Consider the following 8,417-nt stretch of genomic DNA (forward strand, 5'->3'; position numbering starts at 1 on the left):
ATTCATTTATTGAATCACTCAGCAGGTGTTTGGGGGAGCCCACCAGGTACAGAGCAAGGACCTCCCACATTTTGGTTCCAGATGCCAAACCACTGTATTCAGTGTGTGAAGACATTGTTAGGCCACTCGTTTCTGTATTATTTGTATCTGACATTTCAAAGTCAATCTGACTCTATGCCTAGTGACTGTTTCCAATCATTTTTAAAGTGGAAAACGGATCATTTTTAAAGATGGATAATTAGTTGCCTGTGGTTTGCCTCTTCAGTGTTGTAGCTATTTAGTTATATTCCCCTTTTTAAATTAGGTTTTAAAAAACAGTATGTGCTTATGCACAATTATATAAGGTAAAATATGACAATTCTTCCTCACCCTCCTGCAGTGCCCTGGCCTTTTTCCAGCTTTTAGGCAGGAAAATAGCATAGATCCTAGAGTCAGACCGGCCGGGTTTACTGTCCTGGTCTCACTGTTTACTCTTCACTACACAGACCTTGGACCATCTATTTAAACCTCCTTATGCCCCAGTTCTCTCATTGGGGGACTGCGCATTGAATAGTCAGTGTGGGAAGAAGCGAAGTCCCTGCTGACTTCTGACTCACTGCCAGTCCCACAAAGGCCTGGAATGAGTCACACCTTCAGGGAATGAGCAGGAACAGCTCAGATTCCAGAGGGAGCCCTGGGAAATCCCCCTGGAGCTGGAGCAGGACCTCTCCCACCAGACCACAGAGCTGGCCTGCCCTCCCTGGTGCAGGGCTGAGCTGGCAGGAGCATGTGGCTCCGGCTGTGGCTGGCTGCCACCCACTTAGCAACCCTGCCCCAAACCCCAGGGAACAGAAAGTATCTTAAAAATGCATATTGTTGCTTTAAGCCAAGATGATTCAAATCAGCCTGAGAGAGACTAGTCCCAAATACAGACTCAGTGGAACCACTTCAGCCAATAACCATTTATGACTCTCCTGCTGGATGCACATCCCGCCCTTCGGAGCAGAGCACTAGGACTTTTCCCGAGCTGCTTCCTATGGACGACTTGGAACAAACTGTCCATGAAGTAGAAACGAGGAGGAACTAAGTAACGGTGGTAAAACAAAATGATTTTTTACAATGAAAAGAAGCAGCTGCCAGATCGCAGAACAAAGTAGAGGATGGGAAAATGAGTAAAATCATTTTCAGGGAAAAAAATATACACCTATGACTAATGGTTGTGATATGCTTTTGTCAACTGTGATCCTGAAATTCAGGAAACAAATGGCAATCTTGACGATAACACAGAGGCAGGAAATGAAATGTATTTTTGGTCGAATCAGACTTGGGGAAGTGGCTTGGTCCATGTGGTTTCTCATGTAGGTGCAGCTGGGCCAGTCTGTGGTTTTCCTCGTAGAGGAAGTGAGAGACAAATGAGCTGTATGCACACGGGACTTAAAAAGGCCGCTTCCTAGAGAAGGCACACCACGCCCTGCTTGCAGGCTGTCCAGTCCTAGCATCTACCCAGCGCCCCAGGGGAGAGCCTGCCCGCAGCCACTGCTGAGGAAAACCCACCTGGGCCACCTCTGACCCCCAGGTGGCCCAGTTCAGTACCTGTGGCCATTGCACGTGACTCAAGAGCAGCAGGTCAGAGTGCTGGCCTGGCCCAGAGGCCCTGCTCAGAGAGCGACAAGGGTGAGTCAGCCACTTGGATTTGCAATGAAATTCTGAAATGCCATTAAACAACCACTAAATGAACAAACGTCTTCTCAACCACGTGGATTTATGTATTGAAAAACTTTTTAAAAAACTGTGATAGTGTGCAATGTTATGCAAAAAGGCCCAGATTGAAACCAAATGCTAATGTGACGGGAAGATATGTGAGCAGAACTGGACACGTTAGTCTTCACTGCCAAGTCTCCTTCCTTGTGTGAGTTGCCGATTCCTATATAACAATTACCCCAAACTTAGTGGCTTAAAACAATCATGAACATGAGTGATTCACAGTGTCTGTGGGTCAGGCGTCTGGGAGTGGATTAGCTGGGTGGTTCTGGCTCAAGGCCTCTCATGGGGCTGCATTCAGCTGAAGGCTTTCCTGAAGTTGGAGGATGTTTTGGTAATTGTGTCCCCCAGAAAGAAATGAAGTCTGAACCCCCAGGACCTCAGAATGTGATCTTATTTGGAAATAAGGTCTTTGTAGATGGGACTTGGATGAGGTCATACCAGAGTAGGGCGACCCCTCCGTCCAGTAGGACTGGTGTCCTTCGAAGAAGAGAAGACAGGCACACCTCAGGCAGAGTCACCCACCAGCCCAGTGTGATGTAGACTAGGGGTTCTCACGGGGTGGTGCTAAGCCAGCAGCACCAGCAGCTCCTGGGAACTTATTAGAAGTACAAATTCTTGGGCTCCACTCCAGACTTGCTGAATCAGAAACTTGGGGGGCGGGGCCCAGTCATCTGTGTTTTAAGAAGTCCTCCAGGTGACCCTGGTCATGCTGTGCATCTCCCAAAGCAGGTGCGCAGGACTTAGTCGTCAGTGCCTCACACTAGTTCTCTGAAACAGGCAAGTGTGCCCATTTTACAGAAGAGGAAACTGAGGTTTGCCAGGGAAGTGCCTTGCCCAAGGCTAACAGCACCCCAGTAACAGAGTTAGAAGGTGGAATGCCCACCCCAGGATCAATGCACAGCTGGAGTTTCCAGATTACCAACCCAGAACTCTCATCTCTCCTCCTCTCCTTGTATTAGTTTTTAACCCATTATTACCCTTTCTGCATGACATCGTGTCATCCAAATATATTGCTCTACTGTTTTGTTTAACCAAAGACAAATTAGTAGGAAAATATAATTTGTAATTAAATAAACCTGCCCTTCATCTGGTTCTGTGTAATTCTGAAAGTTCATGGAAGGCTTCCTGCAAATGTAGAAAGCTTATTGAACCAGTGAGTTTATTTGCACTTATTTTAAGAATAATCCCTTTATTAATTCCAGTGTGAGAACTGGCAGTGGCATGCTCTTGACATCTTTTAATCTGGGGCTTCAACATTTGAATAACATGTAGACGGTTGCTTGTTTTTATGCTAACTGGATGTGTCTGTTTCAAACCTTCTATTGCATTGAATCCTCCATACAAACCCGATGATTCATTTTAAGTGTTTTACAATTTCTGAAATATTAGCATCTGATTTAGGCAGAATCACATCTTTGATGTTATGCCCTTTAACTTCAGGACTTGGTTTGTAGTTTATCTTCTGAATCCCCAGTCTATTGCCATAGGATCCTGATGTGTTAACTAGAGATAGCATACACTAAAGCAAACACACCACCTTTCTCATTTCCACACTCTAAATATACCTACAGGAAGTGTAAATGATCAGCACTCTATGTTTTCTCTGAGTACTGGAACGTGATGGTTGAAATTCATACACTGATCTGGAAAAAAATTGCAGGGTTCTAACGCAATTCCTGAGTAATCAAAAAAAGATAAAGTTACGTACAGGTGGTTTTAAAATAAGATCTGGGCGTTCTAGCTCTTTAAAAATTGATTCAGCAATGGGTATCTTCCAACTCACATAAAATCAGGTGCTAAATTAAGCTTTAGCTCTGTGTAAATTACTGTGCTAGAAAGCATGGAGTGTGCAAAGTCACATAAGAAAAGATTGTAAACTTTAGGGAGGCTTATTATCTGGTGCTCATATAAACACAGGATTGAAACACACACACACACACACACACACACACCATCCAAAACAAATCAGTGACGGATGTTCCTGACAGATTGCATTTTCCAAAAATGGCTGCAACGATATTTCCAGCCCCATTTGCTGCTCCAGAACTTTGCTAGTCCCCATCCAGATGTGAGGTCTGTGCCTCTTCCTTTGACCTTGGGCAGGACCCTGTGACTGCCTCAATGACCAGAATACAGCAGACAGGACACTGTGTGACTTCCACAGCTGGGTCATGATCAACAGTAGCGCTTCTGTTGGCTCTCTCTTGGGGCTTCACCATTGATACCCAAACACCACACTCTGAGGAAACACAGGCCACGCGGGGAGGCTAAAATCGAGCCCCCCAACCCCCTCAGCCCAGTGGCGCTCCCTGCTGAAAGCTGAGGGATTCCTCTTGGAAGCAGGTCCCACAGTCCCCCCTGAACGGACTACCCTACCTGAAGCCTGCAGAGCAGAGGCAAGGCTCCCCGACCCTGCATGGTCCAAAGTGCATATTCGTGAGTGATTGCTGCTGCTGTAAGCCATTAAGCGTGGAGGTAGTTTGTTATGTAGCAAATGAGAGCCAGAACTGATTTACATCAACCATAGAAGTTGTCATAGTTGAAGAATTAAAAAAGGCCAGAGTGGCCACACTGTGTGGCAAGTCTTGAAGTCAGAAGGGAGGCAGGGCCTGGCCTGCCCAGGCTGTGGTGGGCGTGTGGGTTTATATAGGAACTGTTGCTGCTGGGAAGGAGCAAGGGGTACCAGCCCTACACCAGACCCCCAGCCCAGGGTTCCAGAGCTGGGAAGAGAAGTCCCCATAACTTCAGGTAGTAAAATACAGCGGAGAGTGTGGCTGAGTGACAGGGGGCTGCTGGAGACCCAGGAGTTCCATTTAAAGGACCAGCGCACGAACTTACCTGGACTCCCAGCACCGGGTGGCATTGGCGGACCCAGACACATACCGGGATGAACTGGATTGTCTGGCATCAGAGCAGGAACTCGGGGGGCAGCTTTTTCCCAGATGGGTGCTTACCGGGGTCACTGTTCCTGTGCTAGAACCTCCCCTGTCGCAGGGCTGACTGGCAGCCATATCCGAGTCTCCATCACCGTGGCCCACACTGTTTGTTCTGCCATGGTGATTCCCGGAGGTCCTGCCCCATCCAATTTGCAGCCCCACCCAACCTGTTTGCAGCAACTTTTCCATATGAAAGGCCTGTCCTGGATCAGGCTTCAGACTTTGGTAAAATCTCTCAAACAAGCTGCAGCTGGTGTCAGTGTGCCCCAAACCTATCAATAAAAGGCCCAGACTAGGCACTAGCACCAGCCTGCCTTGCTTCACAGCTGGGCCTCGCATCCTGCACAGCAGCTCTCCCACTATAGTCACAGCTGGTCCTCACAGCCCATTGGCCTGGACATCAACTCCTCCCAGAGACACCAACAGCAAGCAAGGCTCAACTACAAGACTGTGCACACAGCCCACACAGGGGCGCACCTAGAGTGCCCAGCTCAGGTGACTGGGGAGGCTGGGCCACTGGGCCCTACAGAACCACCTGCTACACAAGGCCACTCTACCAATTCCAGGAGACAGAGTAGATCTACTTAGTACATAGAAACAAACGCAAGGACGCAGCCAAAATGTGGAGACAAAGAAACATGTCACAAATGAAAGAAATGGAAACAAGCAAACTACTGGATACAGAGTTCAAAACCATTGTTATACAGTTACTCAAGGATCTTCATGAGACTTTCAAGGATTTTAGTGAGAATGTCAAAGACATGAAAAAGGGCCAGTCAGAAATTAAGTGTAGACTAACTAAAATAAAGAACAATTTACAGGGGTTCAACAGTAGAGGATTCTGAGAATCAAATCAATGATTTGGAATATGAGGAAGCAAAAAACACCCAATCAGAAGAGCAAAAATAAAAAAGAATCCAAAAATAAGAAGAAAGTGTAAGGAACCTCTGGGACAACCTCAAGTGTACCAACATTTCCATTATGGAGGTGCCAGAGGAAATGAGAGAGCAAGATATTGAATGCCGGGAGCTGGTCCATCCTTGCTGTTTCAAGGGACCCGGCATATATGGCATACTGTTCTTAATATGTTTGCTCACCTTCTTGGCACTGTGTGTTTTAACCAAGGTCACCTCTCTGAGAAAGGTTGTTTCCCCAGGTAGGGATTTTCCCCTGAAGTTAGGGAGGGAATAAAACCCCTTAACTAAGTCCCAGGCGGGTAATTAATCACTTTAACTACGAACAATCATGCTTAAGCCACATAATCTTTACTCCTTGGAATGGAGATAAGAAACGCCCTAACCTTTGGAATAGAGATTGATAGGATTGGAATCAACTGGTATAAATACAGATGTAACAAGACAACAGGACACAGAACCTAGACACAGAACCTACACAGAACCTACACACAACCTAGAAACAGAACCTAGGGAGAGAACATGGCAAAAGATCTTGGACAGAACCTGGCTACAGAACCTGGCTGGAGAACCTACAGAACCTGGCAATAGAACCAGGCAAGAGAACCCAACCATGCTGATCAACTGAACGCTGCCTCTGTGTCATTCCTTCTTCGCCGACTCCGTCCACACCTTTGGGGACCCCTGGACCTGCTGGGGTGGGACCCCAGCAATTGAAAACTTATTTGAAGACATAATGACAGAAAACTTCCCCTAGCTGGTGAAAAGAAATAGACTTACAAGTCCAGGAAGGACAGAGAGTCCCAAACAAGAGGAACCCAAAGAGGCCACACCAAGACACATCATAATTAAAATGCCAAGGGTTAAAGACAGAGAGAATCTTAAAAGCAGCAAGAGAAAAGTATTTCGTTACCTACAAGGGAATGCCCATACGACTGTCAGCTGATTTCTCAACAGAAATTTCTCAACAGAAGTATTCAAAGTGATGAATAGCAATGACTTATAACCAAGATTACCCAGCAAAGTTCTCATTTAGCATTGAGGGTCAGATAAAGAGCTTCACAAACAAGAAAAAGCCAGAAGAGTTCATCATCACCAAACCAGTATTATATGAAATGTTGAAGGTTATTATTGAAGAAGAAGAAGGAGGAGGAGGAGGAGGAGAAAGGATGAAAAATATGAACAATAAAATGGCAACAAATATATAACTATCAACAATAGAATCTAAAAATAAAAATAAACGAACAAAAAATCTAATGAACAAAATAAACTGGTGAATAAAACAGAACTAGAGGCATGGAACAGACTGACGAATCTCAAAGGGAAAGGGGTGGGTGGAAAGAGATTAACCAAATATCTTCCAGATTTTACCTATTGACACAGACAGTAGGATGGTGAAGGCTGGGGTGGAGTGGGAACCGGGTGGAGGGGGGGCAATGGGGGAAAAAAAGGGGAACATCTGTAATACTCTCAGCAATAAAGATTACAACATAAATAAAAGTTTAAAAAAAGTAATTTTAAAAATTTATACTAAAATAAGTAAATACCAATTTAAAAAGATGACTTGTGGAAGGGCAATTATGGGTCAAAGAAATATAGAGGCAAAGATATAGTAAGAGCCATTATTTTGGCATTATAAATGAATTCAAAAAGGATGAAGAATCTCACTGTTTTGCAATTATTTAGCTCCCCCTGTATTCTATGGTCCTCTGTAAAATTCTGTTTCAGACCTTTCCTAGGGAGGGGCAATATATGTTGAATATGTAACATGGACATATGTCACCAGATTTGTTCTTGCCAAGCAGTGCAACAAATAAATAAAACAAGAAATTAAATAACATTTTAAAACATGAGCTTGAGAGTCCGGGGAACAGGCCGCGCTTCCTCCTAACTTGCTGGGAGTCCATGGGCACCTTCCTTCCCTCTGCAGGCCTAAATCCCTGTCTCTGAGATGATTTCAGCTCAAACACCTTTGGAGCCGCTCATTCCTTTCCCTCAGTTCTTTCTAATAGTAAACAAGGAAGCAAACAGCAACCACACAGACAGGGAAGCGCTTTTTATAGAACACTGTACCACAAAGACTTCATGTGTAACATGAATCATCTCTCCCCCAGGCTGGAGGCTCCTCTCCCTTCCCACCTCATTGGTTGAATGTTTTGATTTTCATAATCAGTGTTGTGATGATCTATTGCTAAGTAACGGGACCACTCTGAAACTCAATGACTTGAAATAACCACGTTAGCTGGCTCCTGAGTCTGTGGGTGGGTCAGGAATGGGGGAAGGGCACGCTTGTGCGGCTTGGCTCTTCCAGCTGCAGTGGCTGGGCTGCAGGACCCACTTCAGAGACGGTTTCCCCACTCCCGTGCCTGGCACACTACAGGCTCTGCTGGGCCTCTCCACGTGGCCCTCCAGCACGATGGTCCAGAACAGTCAGACTGCAAAGAGGACATCTGAGGGTTCCCAGAGAATGTGACAGGAGACAGGAGGGGGAAGCTGTCAGCTCCAGATGGCTGGGGCCAGAGATGGGCACAGTGGTACTTCTGCCATATACTATTAGTAAAGTTGCTACAGAGCCCACCTATAGTTTATGGGAGGAAACACAGACCCCACCCATTGGTGGGAGGAGTGTAAAAGAATCAGTGGGCTAATTAAAAAAAAACAACTATGTTTTTACTGATATCAGAGAGGTAGAGGGAGAGATAGAAACATCAGTGATGAAAGAGAATCATCGATCAGCTGCCTTCTGCAAGCCCCTCACTGGGGATCAAGCCTGCAACCAGGCATGTGCCCTGAGAATTGAACTGTGGTTGATGGGTTGATGTTC

Source organism: Myotis myotis, unplaced genomic scaffold (assembly GCF_014108235.1).
Source record: "Myotis myotis isolate mMyoMyo1 unplaced genomic scaffold, mMyoMyo1.p scaffold_m19_p_13, whole genome shotgun sequence".
NCBI lineage: Eukaryota > Metazoa > Chordata > Mammalia > Chiroptera > Vespertilionidae > Myotis > Myotis myotis.